The sequence below is a fragment of the Acipenser ruthenus genome, chromosome 37 (assembly GCF_902713425.1).
Source record: "Acipenser ruthenus chromosome 37, fAciRut3.2 maternal haplotype, whole genome shotgun sequence".
Taxonomy (NCBI): domain Eukaryota; kingdom Metazoa; phylum Chordata; class Actinopteri; order Acipenseriformes; family Acipenseridae; genus Acipenser; species Acipenser ruthenus.
Genome location: NC_081225.1, coordinates 2,467,485 through 2,484,600, shown reverse-complemented (window position 1 = coordinate 2,484,600; position 17,116 = coordinate 2,467,485).

Below are 17,116 nucleotides of genomic sequence, written 5' to 3'. Positions count from 1 at the left end.
CTTCAGAGTAGTGTAATCTGCCAAGTGTTTAATCTGTAATATTTTGTATTTAATCATATCCTGATGTAACTATCACTGTCACTGTTATCTGCTGTATTATTGAATTGTATTTTGTCACACTTGTAATTGCTTGAAACAAAGTCATTGTATTTATCTTGCTCTTATTGTATTATTACTTGTACTGTAACACTTGAAATGTATTTGCTTACGATTGTAAGTCGCCCTGGATAAGGGCGTCTGCTAAGAAATAAATAATAATAATAATAATAATAATCAAATAGAAAACCAATAGAAAAATAACACCTCATCTCACAACAACTGCAAAGCGGTTTCAGGACCAGCTGGTCAGTGCAGCGTTGAGGGACAACCTGCTAGCAAGGACAACCCGCTCTCACTGTGAAGGCAATGAGAGCCTTCTGCTTTCCTGTGATCATTGCAGAATAGTTGCACACAGCCTTCACAAAGCTAATGTAGGTCTCGTCAGGTACACACACACATGTGCAGACCATATCAAGTGAACCAGCACCCCTACAAGTGCAATACCTAGCCCCTGACAGACACTTAGATTACATTAGGGTAATGCACATGACCAGGCTGTTTGACTGTTCATATTCAGATCTCCACCATATTATTATTATTATTTGTTTATTTAGCAGACGCCTGCTTTATCCAAGGCGACTTACAGAGACTAGGGTGTGTGAACTATGCATCAGCTGCAGAGTCACTTACAATTACGTCTCACCCGAAAGTCGGAGCACAAGGAGGTTAAGTGACTTGCTCAGGGTCACACAATGAGTCAGTGGCTGAGGTGGGATTTGAACCGGGGACCTCCTGGTTACAAGCCCGTTTCTTTAACCACTGGACCACACAGCCTCCTTACCACAGCATGCAGGTGGAGCTGATTCACCGTTTCCAATTAAGCGGTAGAAGAAACGGCTGCTTGGATTTGAGCTTGTTCTCCACAGAGGCTAAGAAAAGCTGAGAGACAGTTTTGTGGAGATCAGCAATCGGCACAAATCCAAGCAGCTCTCTCTTCAACTGCTCCAATAATCGGTAGGAAAGGGGTGTTTGGGTCAGGATTGAAGCTCTCTCTCTCTCTCTCTCTCTCTCTCTAAAATCCTAAAAAGTTCAAGAAACTCTGGCTAAGAAAAGCTCAGTGCAGTCGTTTCACTCAGTCACATCAGTCAGGAGAAGGATGATCTCCTCTCTGAAGCTGCCAAGTTCCTGTCAGCTGGTGTTTCAGCGCTGTCTGTATGGGAGGTAGAAAACTACGAGCCAGCAGTCGCTCTTTCAAATCAATTCTATCATTATTTTAACCCCAATTTTCTACCCAATTCTTTTTCTCCCCACACACCTCAGGGTAAGTGAAGATTTAGCGGGCGTCCTGCGATCCCACGAACAAGCCAGCTTCCTCTTCTACACCCAGGAACTTGAGAGCAGATGCCAGCAAGCTACCGGCCACTGGAGAACAAAGGCCAGTCCGGCAGGTGTCCGCCTGAGCACACTAGGTGCCTGGCCGGTAGAGTCCGCTGTAGCGCGATGAGGAGAAATAGTCCCTGCCAGTTTTGCCTCCCTGACCCACAGGAGCACCAGAACCAATGCAATCCTCCCTCCAACGAAAAACAGCAACTTCACACAGCCAGGATGCAAACCTGCACTCCCTTGACTATGAATCACCCTGCACACCATGCAGTCATGCCTGTACCAGGGGAGAACCTCTGGGACCCAATCAATGCCATTTTTGGTATGTTTCTGTAATCAGGTTACAGATAATGATCTAGTACAGTTAATAAATCAAAAAATGATTCAGGTATGTGTAAATAACCTAATTAATGGGTTCTAATGAAAGAGTGCTAGTCACTAGAAGGGTAATGAACTCTGTAAAAGTCATATTTTGTACATGAATGAAAACTTTAAAGTTACAGGCAAGGCCTCAAGGCACTTCAAATGTACTGATAATGCACACCTCGTGGCTATGAGACTAACTGGTAAAAATGCAAATATTTGATTTTGTAATTTTGGAAAAGAACATATTCTTTATGATGAACATTTTTGTTTTAGCTTTGGATCCTTTGACGTTGCAATTCTGAACTCGGTAAAATAATTGCAGATACGCAACCACATAGCCTGATGTGTGCTTTATTCCACATTATTCAGGTCATAACACATGAACAATACTACCCACTGGTGAGCTTTACAGTCAATAGCAGAAACGCTGGCGGGCACATCATTCTACCGCAGGCAGATAGGGGTCGGGGCGTGGGAGGGGGGGCGCTAGTGATGTATTTGACAGATGACAGACGTCTCTTGTTAAAGAGTCACAGCTCAGGTTAGAGAAAGAAGGAAAGTGCTGGGCTGCTGTGTGGAAGGCAGTGGGTTTGAGTAGCTCAGTGGTTAGAGAAAGCGCTGGGCTGCAGTGTGGAAGGCAGCAGGGTTGAGTAGCTCAGTGGTTAGAGAAAGCACTGGGCTGCAGTGTGGAAGGCAGCAGGGTTGAGTAGCTCAGTGGTTAGAGAAAGCGCTGGGCTGCAGTGTGGAAGGCAGCAGAGTTGAGTAGCTCAGTGGTTAGAGAAAGCGCTGGGCTGCAGTGTGGAAGGCAGCAGAGTTGAGTAGCTCAGTGGTTAGAGAAAGCGCTGGGCTGCAGTGTGGAAGGCAGTGGGTTTGAGTAGCTCAGTAGTTATAGGTGCTCAGTTACTCCTCCATTGTACTCCTCCACTGGCATCATGTTTCATTAAATTTGTCTGGTGCACTTGAACCGACGGGAGGTCTATAGAATTTGAACTGGTCTCCATAACAATTAATAGTTTTGGAACTGCAAAACAATCTTGCTGCACAAGATTCCAAAGCAATGTCACAGTCATAATCACACAAGTGCACAACCCTCCCTCCCCCTCCCCACCCTCAGCCTCCCCACCCCCACCCCCCACACACACACACACAAGTGAAGTCTTGACTGTCCTGTTATTTATTTCCCAATGGGGACCTCATTCACTTCAGTTTTGTGCATCCTGTATGTTTTTCAGCGTCAATAAGTGTAAATAATTAAGAAAAATTCCAACCTGAAACTCTGAAAAAGACACCTCCTGCAGAAAAAATAATATATATTCAAAGATTTAGAGTTCTCTCAGTCTCAGCTCTGCAACTCAGCAGTCTTTGAAACAAGAAAGAAATGAGGTGCTAAAGAGAGTAAAAACACTCCCTTCAGTGCCTCAGTATGAGTCTCACACACACACACACACACACACACACACACACGCACACGCACACGCACACGCACGCACGCACGCACACACACACGCACGCACACACACACGCACGCACACACACACGCACGCGCACACACACACTCACGCACGCACACACACACGCACGCACGCACGCACCACACACACGTTTGCATTCCTAGATTTCTGGGGACTTCTCATTGACTCTCACTATATTTTTATTTAATATAAAAAAAATATTAAATAAAAATCCAGTCAGACTCCACACAGGGTGAAAGTCGACAACTAACTAAATATTTTGGCACTTTTTTAATTTTATTTTTTAAGGCATATTTAGTTCTTTAAAAGGTGTTTTACAAAGTGAGGACGTCCCCACAACGTCGTTTTTTCAGGAGTTACTATCTTTGTGGGGGCATTTTCTCAAATTTTGTCTGCACATTGATAGCACTACCTGCCCCCAGACGCACACATGCACACACGCACACAAGCTCTCACTCACCCACACACACGCACACACGCTCTCACTCACCCACACACACGCACGCACACACGCACACAAGCTCTCACTCACCCACACACACGCACACACGCTCTCACTCACCCACACACACGCACGCACACACGCTCTCACTCACCCACACACACGCACACACGCTCTCACTCACCCACACACACGCACGCACACACGCACACACGCTCTCACTCACCCACACACACGCACGCACACACGCACACAAGCTCTCACTCACCCACACACACGCACACACGCTCTCACTCACCCACACACACGCACGCACACACGCACACATGCTCTCACTCACCCACACACACACACCACGTTTGAGCTGCTGTCTTTCTGCTTTATGAGGATGGTTCAATCCCAGGTGGGGGACACTGCTGCTGTACCCTTGAGCAAGGTACTTTACCTAGATTGCTCCAGTAAAAACCCAACTGTATAAATGGGTAATTGTATGTAAAAATAATGTGATATCTTGTAACAATTGTAAGTCGCCCTGGATAATGGCGTCTGCTAAGAAATAAATAATAATATTGTAACAGGCTGTTTTCTCAACTGAATTGTAATTACTGAATATAATCTTACACTGTCATAGCTACCTTGAGTGATTCATCAGTACAATAATTGATAACAGATACAGGGAGCCCTGTGGGAAGATCCACCATGTGGCACTTATTAATATAAAGACACCTGGTCTTCTAGCCAATGTTAAGTATGTCTGTGGCAAGTGACTAGACATGGAGAGTAGATACTGAACTCATGGCATACACAGATTTATAAAAAATAAATTAAATAAAAAACATCCTCTTTGAATAATTGCAATGAGGTGGACTCATATGAAAAGCCGGTTTCCTGCACTCACAAATGTATTTTATTCATTGAAACAGAACATCGCTGAAATGCTGGGAACCTGGTTGTAAATCTCCTGAGCAGAGAGGAACGATGTAATAAATATAAGCAATTGGAATCAAGTTAAAGCAGACAAGGGACTCTGGGATGGGCAGCGAATAGGAGCCAAGTGAATGGAGCAATCAATGTTTACAAGAAAGATCGACATTTCATTATTGTTTGCATTGAAATACTGTCTCTCTCTTATTTCAGCATGGAGCAGATGACAGACAGGTCTGGGAATATCCTTGGCCCCTCCACGCTTTTCCAAAGATTAACAAATTCACAGCCAACAATATCAGGCAAAGGAAATCAATGCACCAATACTGTACAGAAGAGTGCTTAACTCGCCTTTCTTTAGCAGAGAATTTGACTGGGGAACCAGATTTAAATTACTATAAAAAGGTTGTTTTTTTCACTGTACTAAAGTATTAATTATACTAGCTCATTCAAAAGTATAGAATCTTTTAATTATTTTCAATTTTGAAAGAATATATTCAGACATCAGCTTTTACGAGGGGACTTTTATAAGGAGTCCTATAAGGAGGAAACAAACGTGTTTCTGGATGGCATCGTGGTTGCTTAGAGACCCTTTGTATCGTTTTCATCACATCCCAGAAGTTTAAAGTGCCTTGACAGAACTCTCCAAATCATGCCTGTCTTCTAAGTACATCTGATACACCAGAGTGTAACCATTAACCTGTCCCCCTGCAACACTGCACCACTGATATAAACAAAATACCCAATACTGCAATATAACATAGAACCAAAGTGGTGAAATTACAGAGGAAGTGAAACAGTAACAAACTTCCTGAAATTAAGGCAAGCAAACTGAGGTCTTTCTTCAACCTAGTGTAGTACCAGATATCAGGTGATGTATTCAAGTGATCTGAACAATAGTGTACCTAAATATCTTTTGAATCACTTAAAGAAGAAACTGTATGTGCGTGTGTACCTTTAAAATGTTTCATGCCTTTTCCAAAAGAAAACCTTTTTTGTTCTTTAAAATGTCATTTTCTTCCACTGAAATCCTCTCCACCACTGTGCCACACAAACACAGAGATGTAGCTCATGGTGAAAAACCAGCTGTGAATCTCAACAGATTCAAACAAGCCGAGCATAAAATGATGAGGTGAAAACATGTTTCTTTTTATTTAAAGAGCCCCAGGAAGCCTTGAAAGTTGTGTTTTTTTTTTAAATACTTGGTGTTCAGTACAGCTGCGGTGATCGTTTGTAAAGGCAGCTCGACGCTGTCCCGGCTGTGGAGCGTCATAGATCTCCACTCCGGAGCCTGGAAAGTGGGTCAGACCTGGATTACAATGCACTGCGTTCTCAGCTCCTGTCTTTCTGGTGCAATTGTATCCATTTTAGATGAAAGAGCCCAGTGATCAAGAGCTCAGCACGATGCAATTCTGAGAGCCTTAACTTGGGAATCAGATCAGCAATGCTTTACCAGAGAGAGAGGTGAGGACAATATCCTGTAGCATCCCATAGTGTCACGCAAATCAGGGGTCAGAGGCAGTGTCATATGCTGAGCAATTCGATTTTTAAAGGTAACAACACCTATTACTTAACTAGAACCAAACAACAAACCTACATAGTTCAAGTTCTCTTAAGACGGTTATACTATGCATTACCAGAGTTTGCCATGTTTTTTTTTAATATGCTTTACCATACCTCCTTGTGCTTTGCAATGCTTGCCTATGCTTCACCATGCTTTCACTGTGCTTTATTACACGTTGCTGTGCTTTTACTGTGTGACACATCTATAAGGATTGCAGCGGACCCCAGTGTTTTGCAATGCAATAAGAGTCTTATTTCCATCCCTGTAATATCAGTAATTCATGCATTCTTTGATACACATAATCTTCATATCAGTAAGTGCCGACACGGTCTGGTGCAGCAAGCGTATCACCAGCAAAACAAAAGAAATCTAAAGTGGCAGATCACTAGACGGCTCTTACTTCTAAAACACATTTGATGTTGCCGACAGTATGTTACATTTATCAGGCAGCTAGAACTGGAGAGCACCTCTTGAACTCAGGTAAAAGCATGGTTTTCTATTCAGGGATACCAATATACTTAGTGAGCAAGTAGTGTGAGTGAAGTTATCCGGCAACGAAATCCCCGTCCCCAGCTTTGCTGCTTTCCTAGAAAAAGGAGAATGTTTCGGGGTACCATAACCCATTCTATCTGCGAGATGTCTCGCTCATTCAAATAGTTAGTATATTTTTAAAGAGGAGATGATGATCTGTTCAGGGATACCAGGGTGTTTAGTAAGTAAGGGGTCCGAGTGAGGAGACAATGGCAATACAATCCCCACCCCTAGTCTTGCTGTAAATCATTATTTCCATATATATATATATATATATATTGGCGTAGCGTCCTGCCCCTGACCCAGACACAGGATATCTTGCAAACAGGGAGGTGCCTGTATATTTATTTATATTACAAAAACACAAACAAAACAAAAGCCTAACACCAAGGAGTTCTAACGAAACTTTTACAAGTTCTTGACTATAACCCGGACCGCGAAGCCATTTGCCGGTCACCGCTTTAGCCTTTACACAACCAACAAACATTTTGACCTGCTTATATCCCTGCCTGCTTAAACACAGGCAGGTGCCCCTCATTTCATTAGAACCAGGGGTTTCTCATCCTGGCTCGAATTCCAAACCCCAAGGCATTCTGGGGAATGTAGTCCTGTACCCTCTCTAACCTCAAGGACTACACCGTTCCTACCCCTAGCCTGCCACAATATATATGCACACACACAATATTAATTACAGGAAGAAACACTGAGAATGATTGCAATCATCATCAAGTTAAGGAAGGCATGCACTTGTCCATGGAGAGGTGATCAGCATACCCTCATTGATTTCCTGAGGCCAGGTTAGGTCTTTCAGTGCGGCAGGAGATACACTCCTGTACTGTATGTCAACCAGTTACCAGCAGAGACCATCAATCTTAGATAGGCTGTCTCACACGCGGGGCGACTAACCCACATGCTTGCTTTAAATTAGCTCTGCTGGTTTAGGACAGTGACAGCAGCAGGAAAAAGACTCTTACAGCGACTGCCAGAGTGAGTATATCAAATATACATGTGGGTACTATTGTAGGCAGTTAATATATTCTTAAAAGCAATAAATTAAAGGACCTCCAAAAATTGTAGGGGATAAAGAGATACCTTTGATTTTCAAGATCTCGGTGGGACCTCTACAATAAACAGTGTCCTATTATAATGTGCAAACCCGTTTTTAATATCGCTCTCTGGAAACGATGGCGGATTTACACGTTACAACAAGCCAAAAATAGACCACATTCCAGACTGTTCAAAGTTCATAAATCATGTCTGTTCAACATGAGCGAATGACTCAATACTGGGAATCTCTTCTTAGAAAGATGGTATTTATTAAGCATGCAACAAAATAAGTTTGAAAATCACACAAAACAGTTACACAATTAATGTCACATTAAAAGCATTACAATGAGAACTAAGGTTTAAAACAACCAACGAAATACTAGTACATACTGACACAACAAGGGGTCACACAATACCTGAATAGATATTTAAGAGTATTGTTACCTAGCCTGGAAAGCAGTCACTTTCAGCATTCTGTTACCTTGTGTTTCTCCGAGTGTCAGGGCCCCCAACCTTGATGGATAAATACTGAGAGCTGAGGGCTCCAGGTGCAGTCTTGTAGTTTCTTAGAGTCTGAGCGAGCAGGGATAGCGCAGGTCTGGGGCAGAGATTAGAGGGCTAACGCAGGTCTGGGGTAGAGCTGGGGAATTAGATTAGAGGGCTAGAGCTGGGGAATTAGATTAGAGGGCTAGAGCTGGGGACTCAGATTAGAGGGCAAGCATAGGGGGGGTAGAGCTGGGGACTAAAGCAGGGGTTTTATACTTTTCAAACAAAGAGATTATTTGAATTTCCCGCTGCATGCTCAGATTGGCTATTTGGTAGTGAATGGGCTTGCAATCTTGATTGATTGCTCCCCCCTTCCTCTGTCTGATTAGTTCATTATCATAATCTGGAAAGGGGAAACTTTTAAAACGTGCATAACTTTTGCTAAATAATTCAGATTTTATTCTGAATTCCTGTTATTCTTACCATAAGAAATGACATTTCTTTAGTCACCGAACATGTCGGGTTGCGACTTTGGTTAGACATTGCAAACAGTTTAATTCTCTTAGGGATTTATTACCTGGGTTATTCTATGCTTGTTAGGCAATTTAAGAATAAAAATGCTTGCATCTTGTACTCATAGTGGTATTAAATCAATATGATGTGAAATCTCTAAGCTATTTTTCCCTCTTTCAGACTCCTATGCTAAACCACCTCTCTCTCACTAGATGGGTTAATTAAATCACGGAGTCAGGTTTGAGTAGCCTTTTGTTTCCTGAGTGCCTGGTGCATTCAAGGTGTTAGGTTGATCGTTATCTCTAGGCAAAGCTAGACAAATTAGATTAAAGTTCATTCAATGTAGATTCCTGATACAATATCATAAGAACATAACATAAGAAAGTCCATGACATTTGCAATATATTTGAGATGACAATGTCTATAGAACCTGCATACAGTTCTGCTGACACAGCTCTGTACTTGACTACATCCACTGTAGTCAGGCGATCACTCGAGTCGAGTATGATTGTCCTCCATAGGGTCTTCTATTTGTGGGTCTTCAGATGGCTGTAAAGACTGATCCGGGAGCCACATATTTTGGTGCAGTGTGGGCAGGGGTGAGTGTTGGTTGTGGTTGGTAGTTGGTTCTTCCTGGTGTTGAGTCTCTCCTTGCGTAGCTGCCGCTTGTCCTCCGCGGCACAGCGAAGATCCTTTTCATGTAGTGCAGCCCCCTCTTGAACGATTTCCCTCCAGCTGTGTCTGTTTAGTGCAATGTCTTCCCAGTTGTTGGAGGTGATGTTGAATTTCTTCAGGTTTGTTTTGATGTTGTCTTTGTAGCGTTTCTTTTGCCTGCCAGGGGCTTGCTGATCTTCCCTCAAGTGGGAGTACATGATCTGTTTTGGGAAGCGTGAGTTGGGCATCCGGATGACATGGCCTGTCCATCGGAGTTGGTGTTGCATTATGGTAGTGGTGATGCAGTTTATGTTGGCCTCCTCCAGAACGCTGGTGTTGGTGTGTCTGTCCCCCCATCTGATCCTCAGGATTTTCCGTAAGGATCTTTGGTGGTGTTGTTCCAGAGCTTTCAGGTGCCTACTGTAGGTGGTCCATGTTTCGGCTCCGTATAGCAGGGTGTGGAGGACAACAGCTTTGTAGACCAGGAGTTTTGTATGGACCTGTAGGTCATGGTCTTCGAAAACTCTTTTTCTCAGTCTTGCACAACTCAGGCTGTGGTTTATCTCTGAGTCAATGTCTGCTTTGGAGGAGAGAAGGTTGCCGAGGTATGAAAAGTGATCAACATTTTCAAGGGTGTTATTGTCAACTTGTTTTGTAGGCAGAGTAGAGGGCTTGTTGGGTGGTGGTTGGTGAAGAACTTGTGTCTTCTTTATATTCAAGGCTAGACCCAGGAGCCTGTATGCCTTGGCAAAACCATTCAGGACACACTGGAGGTCTTCTGCGGAGTGTGCTGCGATGGCATTGTCGTCGGCGTACTGAAGCTCCATAATGATGGTGGTGACGAGTTTGCTTTTAGCCTTGAACCTGTTGAGGTTGAACAGCCTGCCATCTGTTCGGTACAGGATTTGAATTCCCTATGGCAGGTCTTGGTCAATGAGGTGAAAAATGGCAGCAATGAAAATGGCAAACAGGGTGGGCGCGAAGATGCAGCCCTGTTTGACCCCTGTCTCCACAGTGAAGGGCTCTGACTCAGAGACGCTGTTGCTGAGCACTGTGGCAGACATGCCGTCATGCAGCAGCCTCAGTATTCTGATGAACTTGTCAGGGCTGCCGTATTTCGAGAATATCCGCCAGAGAGCGTGGCGGTTAACTGTGACAAAGGCTTTTGTTAGGTCTATGAAGGCCAAGTACAATGGCTGCTTTTGTTCCCGGCATTTCTCTTGTAGTTGACGTGCTGTGAAGATCATGTCTGCAGTACCTCTGGATGGGCGGAAACCACACTGCGATTCTGGGAGTACTTCTTCAGACAGGGGTAGAAGTCGGTTGGCAAGAACACGTGCAAGTACTTTGCCTGTGGTTGACAGGAGGGAGATGCCCCTGTAGTTCCCACAATCTGCCTTGTCTTTTTGAAGATTGTTACTATCAGAGCATCCCTGAGCTCTGAGGGCAGTTCTTCCTTGTCCCAGATCTTCAGGAGCAGGGCATGTACTGACTCAGCTCTGTACCTGATTGCGACTGTGCCTTTACAATGAGAAGCCTGCAGGATGCAATATATTAGCTACTCTCTTTCTTTTTAATGTTTCTTTCTTTCCTGCTCTCTGTTCCATTGGCTCCTGAACTGTTACCCCTCTCTCCTCACTGTTACCCCTCTCTCCCTCTCTCCTCACTGTTACCCCTCTCTCCCTCTCTCCTCACTGTTACCCCTATCTTTCCCTGTCTCCTTACTGTTACCCCTATCTCTCCCTCTCCCCTCACTGTTACCCCTATCTCTCCCTCTCTCCTCACTGTTACCCCTATCTCTCCCTCTCTACTCACTGTTACCTCTACCCTCTCTCCTCACTGTTACCTCTATCTCTCCCTCTCTCCTCACTGTTACCTCTATCTCTCCTTTGCTCCTCAACAGTTACATCTTTTCTTTTTACCTCCCTCCCGCCTTACTTTCATTCTTCTCCCTCTCTTTCTCGCTATTCGTATCCTTTCCCCTGTCCCCTCCTTTCTCCACCCCTTTTTCTCTCCTATTCTTATCCCCTCCCCTCTCTTCTATCCCTGTGCCCCCTCTAACTCACTCCTCCCCTCTCTTCTATCCCTGTGCCCCCTCTAACCCACTCCTCCCCTCTCTTCTATCCCTGTGTCCCCTCTGACCCACTCCTCCCCTCTTCTATCCCTGTGTCCCCTCTAACCCACTCCTCCCCTCTTCTATCCCTGTGTCCCCTCTAACCCACTCCTCCCCTCTCTTCTATCCCCGTGTCCCCTCTAACCCACTCCTCCCCTCTCTTCTATCCCTGTGCCCCCTCTAACCCACTCCTCCCCTCTCTTCTATCCCGCTGTGTCCCCTCTAACCCACTCCTCCCCTCTCTTCTATCCCGCTGTGTCCCCTCTGACCCACTCCTCCCCTCTCTTCTATCCCTGTGTCCCCTCTGACCCACTCCTCCCCTCTCTTCTATCCCTGTGTCCCCTCTAACCCACTCCTCCCCTCTCTTCAATCCCTGTGCCCCCTCTAACCCACTCCTCCCCTCTCTTCTATCCCTGTGTCCCCTCTAACCCACTCCTCCCCTCTCTTCTATCCCTGTGTCCCCTCTAACCCACTCCTCCCCTCTCTTCTATCCCTGTGTCCCCTCTGACCCACTCCTCCCCTCTCTTCTATCCCTGTGTCCCCTCTAACCCACTCCTCCCCTCTTCTATCCCTGTGTCCCCTTTAACCCACTCCTCCCCTCTTCTATCCCTGTGTCCCCTCTAACCCACTCCTCCCCTCTCTTCTATCCCTGTGCCCCCTCTAACCCACTCCTCCCCTCTCTTCTATCCGGCTGTGTCCCCTCTTTTCCTCTCCTATTTGTTTCATTCCCCTCTTTCTCCGCTGTGCCTCTTGATAACGCTGTCAAATATAAACAGGCACTAGAAACAATACAACAACTTGGATAATAAATAATAAAATGACACAGCTGTCAGTGCGGTGATATGCATTCCTGTTTCAGAGCGAGCCATGAGCCTAATGAAAGCTGTCTGTCGCTCTGTGCTTAACAGATCACCAGGGGGGAGATAGTGGATCATTCCTTTATAAAAGTTTACCATACTAAAAAGCAAAGTGTAATACAGCACAGTGAAGCATGGTAAAGTATAGGCAAGCAATGTAAAGCCTAGTGAGGAATGGTAAAGCGCATTTAAAAATATGATCAACCATGGTAAAAGTATAACAAAGTTCAATAAAGCACAGTAAAAGCATGGTAAAGCATTGGCAAGCATAGTAAAGCCCAGTGAGGTATGATAAAGCATATTAAAAAACATGGCAAAGCAGGGTAACCTATGTAATACCACAGGAGTAATTTATACGTTATCTTGTCCATGCAGACTGGTCAAACGAAAAGAGCCTTACAAATAAGGGTCTCTGAACACAAAGCAGCAATTAGGAACCAAAATCAAGAATATGCAACAGCCAAACACTATAAAAAATCTGGTCACGGATCATCTCCACATTCATTATGATTTGTGGGGGTGGAGAAAGTACTCTACCAGCTTGAGGTGGGAATTTGATACTTTTAAAATACTAGTTTAAAAACACACACACACAAACAGAATGGAGACCAAAAGCACAGGCAGGGAGATACGCCTTCAAATCGGACGGCTCTTTCTTTCCTATTTGTCTTCCTACCACCCGGTGAATCAGGGGCCCGTTCCTTTACTCCTGCTGGCTACCCGTTCAGCCTCCACTCCAAACAAACCCGGGTTCACTTCACAGTGGACAAATCAATCTCTCCAATGACAATGAGTACTGCAGGGTTCAGTCCCGAAATAACACACACACTTTCAAACACCTACACGTCCACCAGTCCAACAGTGAGTGCTCCGGGTGCAAGTGGTGTTGTAAATACGCAAACAGTGAATACAATGGTGCAATGAAGTCCAGGTTTGATGCTGGCTTAACACAGACAGCTCCCGGTTTTTCGCCGTCTACAATGACAAATAACAACACAGACAGACAAGACAACACTAAACACTCACGGTTTCGCTTTACTCAGCCCGGTCGTATCGTAACCATAACAGAGGAACAGATCGCTCGGCCACATCCCCTGATATACCTTCAGTCCCGCCCCCTTCGGTAGCGAGTGCAATCACGTCTCCTCCAATCCATGACTGACACCTCGCCTACCATATTAGGGCTTCTGGCATTGTGGCTGGCTAGCCGACTTCCAACTGACCCTGCAATGAACTGTCAAACCATCCAGTCCGGGGCACACTGTTCCTGTTACACAGCGCCCTCACAGGTCGGGAGGGAGATTGTTGACTCGGATTCATTCGCTCTCTGTGTCACAGATATAGACTTTTTTAATGGGAGTTGCCATCTTTTCTGTTCAGCGGTGGCAACATCTAAGAAGTGTTTCCTATTGACGAAGCACCTCGTGTCTGTACATGGAGCGAAACATCTCTGTATATATACACTGATGCACAAAAGAAACGCAACATTCAGGTCTAATGGATTTAATCAAATATTTTAAACATAGGTATCAAACAAAATTACAGAAAATGTGAACAAAGATACAGATCAAAGAATCACGATAAGTTTTCAGTATGAAACGTGACACACTGTCAAAATGAAAACATTACAAAGTTAGTATCAGATATGACCTCCCTGAGCATTAACACAATCCTGGCAGCGTTGATGCATAGACCTGATCAGCCTCTGGATAGACTGCTGTGGGATGTTCCGCCACTCTTCCTGTGCAGCTGCAGCCAGCTGGCGAAGGTTGGCTGGGCACGGTTGTCTTTACACGATGACGCAGATGGATCAGTCGGACATGACGGTCCTGGGCAGGGGTGATGACGCTATGCCTTCCAGGACGTGGCCTGTCCCTCACAGAGCCGGTTTCCTGGTTTCTCTGGACTAGTCTGCTGATTGTTGAAGCAGAACATCTCATTCTCTGTGGAACTTCCCTCACAGACAGGCCGCCTTCATCATGCCGATAGCAACCAGGCGATCTTCATTACTCAAGCGGGGCATGATCGTATATTTCGCTGTTCTTGTGTTAATTAAAATCACATCTTTTTCGAATTGCTATTTATACAGATTCTTAATCAACTCATTTTGGCAATTTTAACTCAACTCAAATACCAAACACTGAGCACCTGGCGCTTTTATGAAATCACATGACTTGAGCTCAGTATTTTGTTATCCTCAGGAACAATACTACTCAAATAATCAACAAACCTATCTGCTCACTATTTAAAATGCAAATAACATTATGTATGTGCCCAATGAGCTATTGATGTAAAACTTCAAAACTGTTGTGTTTTCATTGTGCATCAATATATATGTATATGGCATGATTTGAGCCCAACTAGTCATACTTTCACTCCAACTTCAGAACTGCTACGCTACACAGATTCACATGTTAACCCTTTCAACAGACTAGGCTACCATTTACATTTACCCTATCCAAACGGCAATACATTGACTCAATATAGGTTGAACAATTTTGCTGTTCCCGTAATGTGTGTGTGTGTGTGTGTGTGTTAGAAGTGAAAAAAGAAGGGATATCTGAAACAAAAACACATTGGAAATGGCCGCAATGGTTTCTTGAAACTTGGCTTGTGTTTTTGATATCTCCACTTTAAATGGCTGGGCGCTTTTGATAACTTGGCATTTTTTTCACATTTCCAATGTGCTTTTGTTTCAGATCTTTAATTCATAAAAGCACATCACCACCGTTTTGACACAGAAGTGGCTTCGTCAGGGTGTGATAAATTACCATGGCATTTTACTGCGGTAAACGTTTTAGACTAACACACATTCCCATCCCCAGAGGTAAGTGAACGCACTTACCTGTCTATCACACTCTCAGAGAGACAGAGAGAACTGCAACATTAATGTTAATCATGTAGCCCTTTCTGTAACTGCTATTAAGTGCTAAACATTACATCTAAAAACATTTTGTGTTTTAAAAATATCTAAAAAACCAACAGCATTGTGAACATATCCTGCTTGTTAACATAAGTGTGTGTCTCCCCAGGGGTTCAGCGGTGCATTTACTAATCAGCAAGGGAGCAGTTTAGCAGATGGATCCCCTTCTGTAAAACACGCTTGTGACTAACGCTCACTCGAAACAGGGAGAGCAGCTTTTATATATAGCAGACCCTGATATGAATCTGTGATACAGGCATCTGAAACTTCACCTGGAAGTGATTAAGATTGGCTGTGCTGTTTAAATATTCTTATTTAACTACGTCAAGGCTGGTCAGCAGCAGAAATAGCAAACCAAGACACAGCACTTCAGTTTAAAGCACCTTGGAGCACTTTATTCACAAATAAACAAATCAAAACACAGAAACAAATCAAAGAGTTGAACAAAAACCTACACCAAACAAAACACTGTAACACATAAAACAACACCAAAGCTACAGTTCTCTTACTTTGTACTTCCCTTCCATTCCATTCCTTTCCCTTCCCTTCCCTTCCATTCCCTTCCATTCTCTTCCCTTCCCTTCCCTTCCCTTCCCTTCCATTCCCTTCCCTTCCCTTCCATTCCATTCCATTCCCATCCATTCCCTTCCATTCCATTTCCTTCCCTTCCATTCTCTTCCCTTCCCTTCCATTCCATTCCATTCCCATCCATTCCCTTCCCTTCCATTCCATTCCCTTCCATTCCATTCCCTTCCCTTCCCTTCCCTTCCATTCCCTTCCCTTCCATTCCCTTCCATTCTCTTCCTTTCCCTTCCCTTCCATTCCATTCCCTTCCATTCCATTCCCTTCCATTCCATTTCCTTCCCTTCAATTCTCTTCCCTTCCCTTCCATTCCATTCCATTCCCTTCCCATCCATTCCATTCCCTTCCCTTCCCTTCCCTTCCATTCTCTTCCCTTCCCTTCCATTCCATTCCCTTCCATTCCATTTCCTTCCCTTCCATTCTCTTCCCTTCCCTTCCATTCCATTCCATTCCCATCCATTCCCTTCCATTCCCTTCCATTCTCTTCCCTTCCCTTCCCTTCCCTTCCATTCCATTCCCTTCCATTCCATTTCCTTCCCTTCCATTCTCTTCCCTTCCCTTCCCATCCATTCCCTTCCCATCCATTCCCTTCCATTCCATTCCCTTCCATTCTCTTCCCTTCCCTTCCCTTCCATTCCATTCCCTTCCCTTCCCTTCCATTCCGTTCTGTTCCCTTCCCTTCCCTTCCCTTCCATTCCATCCCCTTCCCTTCCCTTCCATTCCCTTCCATTCTCTTCCCTTCCCTTCCCTTCCATTCCCTTCCCTTCCATTCCATTCCCTTCCCTTCCATTCTCTTCCCTTCCCTTCCATTCCCAGCCATTCCCTTCCCTTCCATTCCATCCCATCCTCTTCCCTTCCCTTCCATTCCCTTCCCTTCCCTTCCATTCCATTCCCTTCCCTTCCATTCCCTTCCATTCTCTTCCCTTCCCTTCCCTTCCATTCCATTCTCTTCCCTTCCCTTCCATTCCCTTCCATTCTCTTCCCTTCCCTTCCCTTCCATTCAATTCCCTTCCCCTCCATTCCCTTCCCTTCCCTTCCATTCCATTCCCTTCCCTTCCCTTCCATTCCATTCCCTTCCCTTCCATTCCATTCCCTTCCCTTCCCTTCCCTTCCCTTCCATTCCATTGCCTTCCCTTCCCTTCCCTTCCATTCCATTCCATTCCAGCTGACCCAACTGCCTTCACTGAATCACCTTCCCAACAAACATTTCCTTTGTTCCC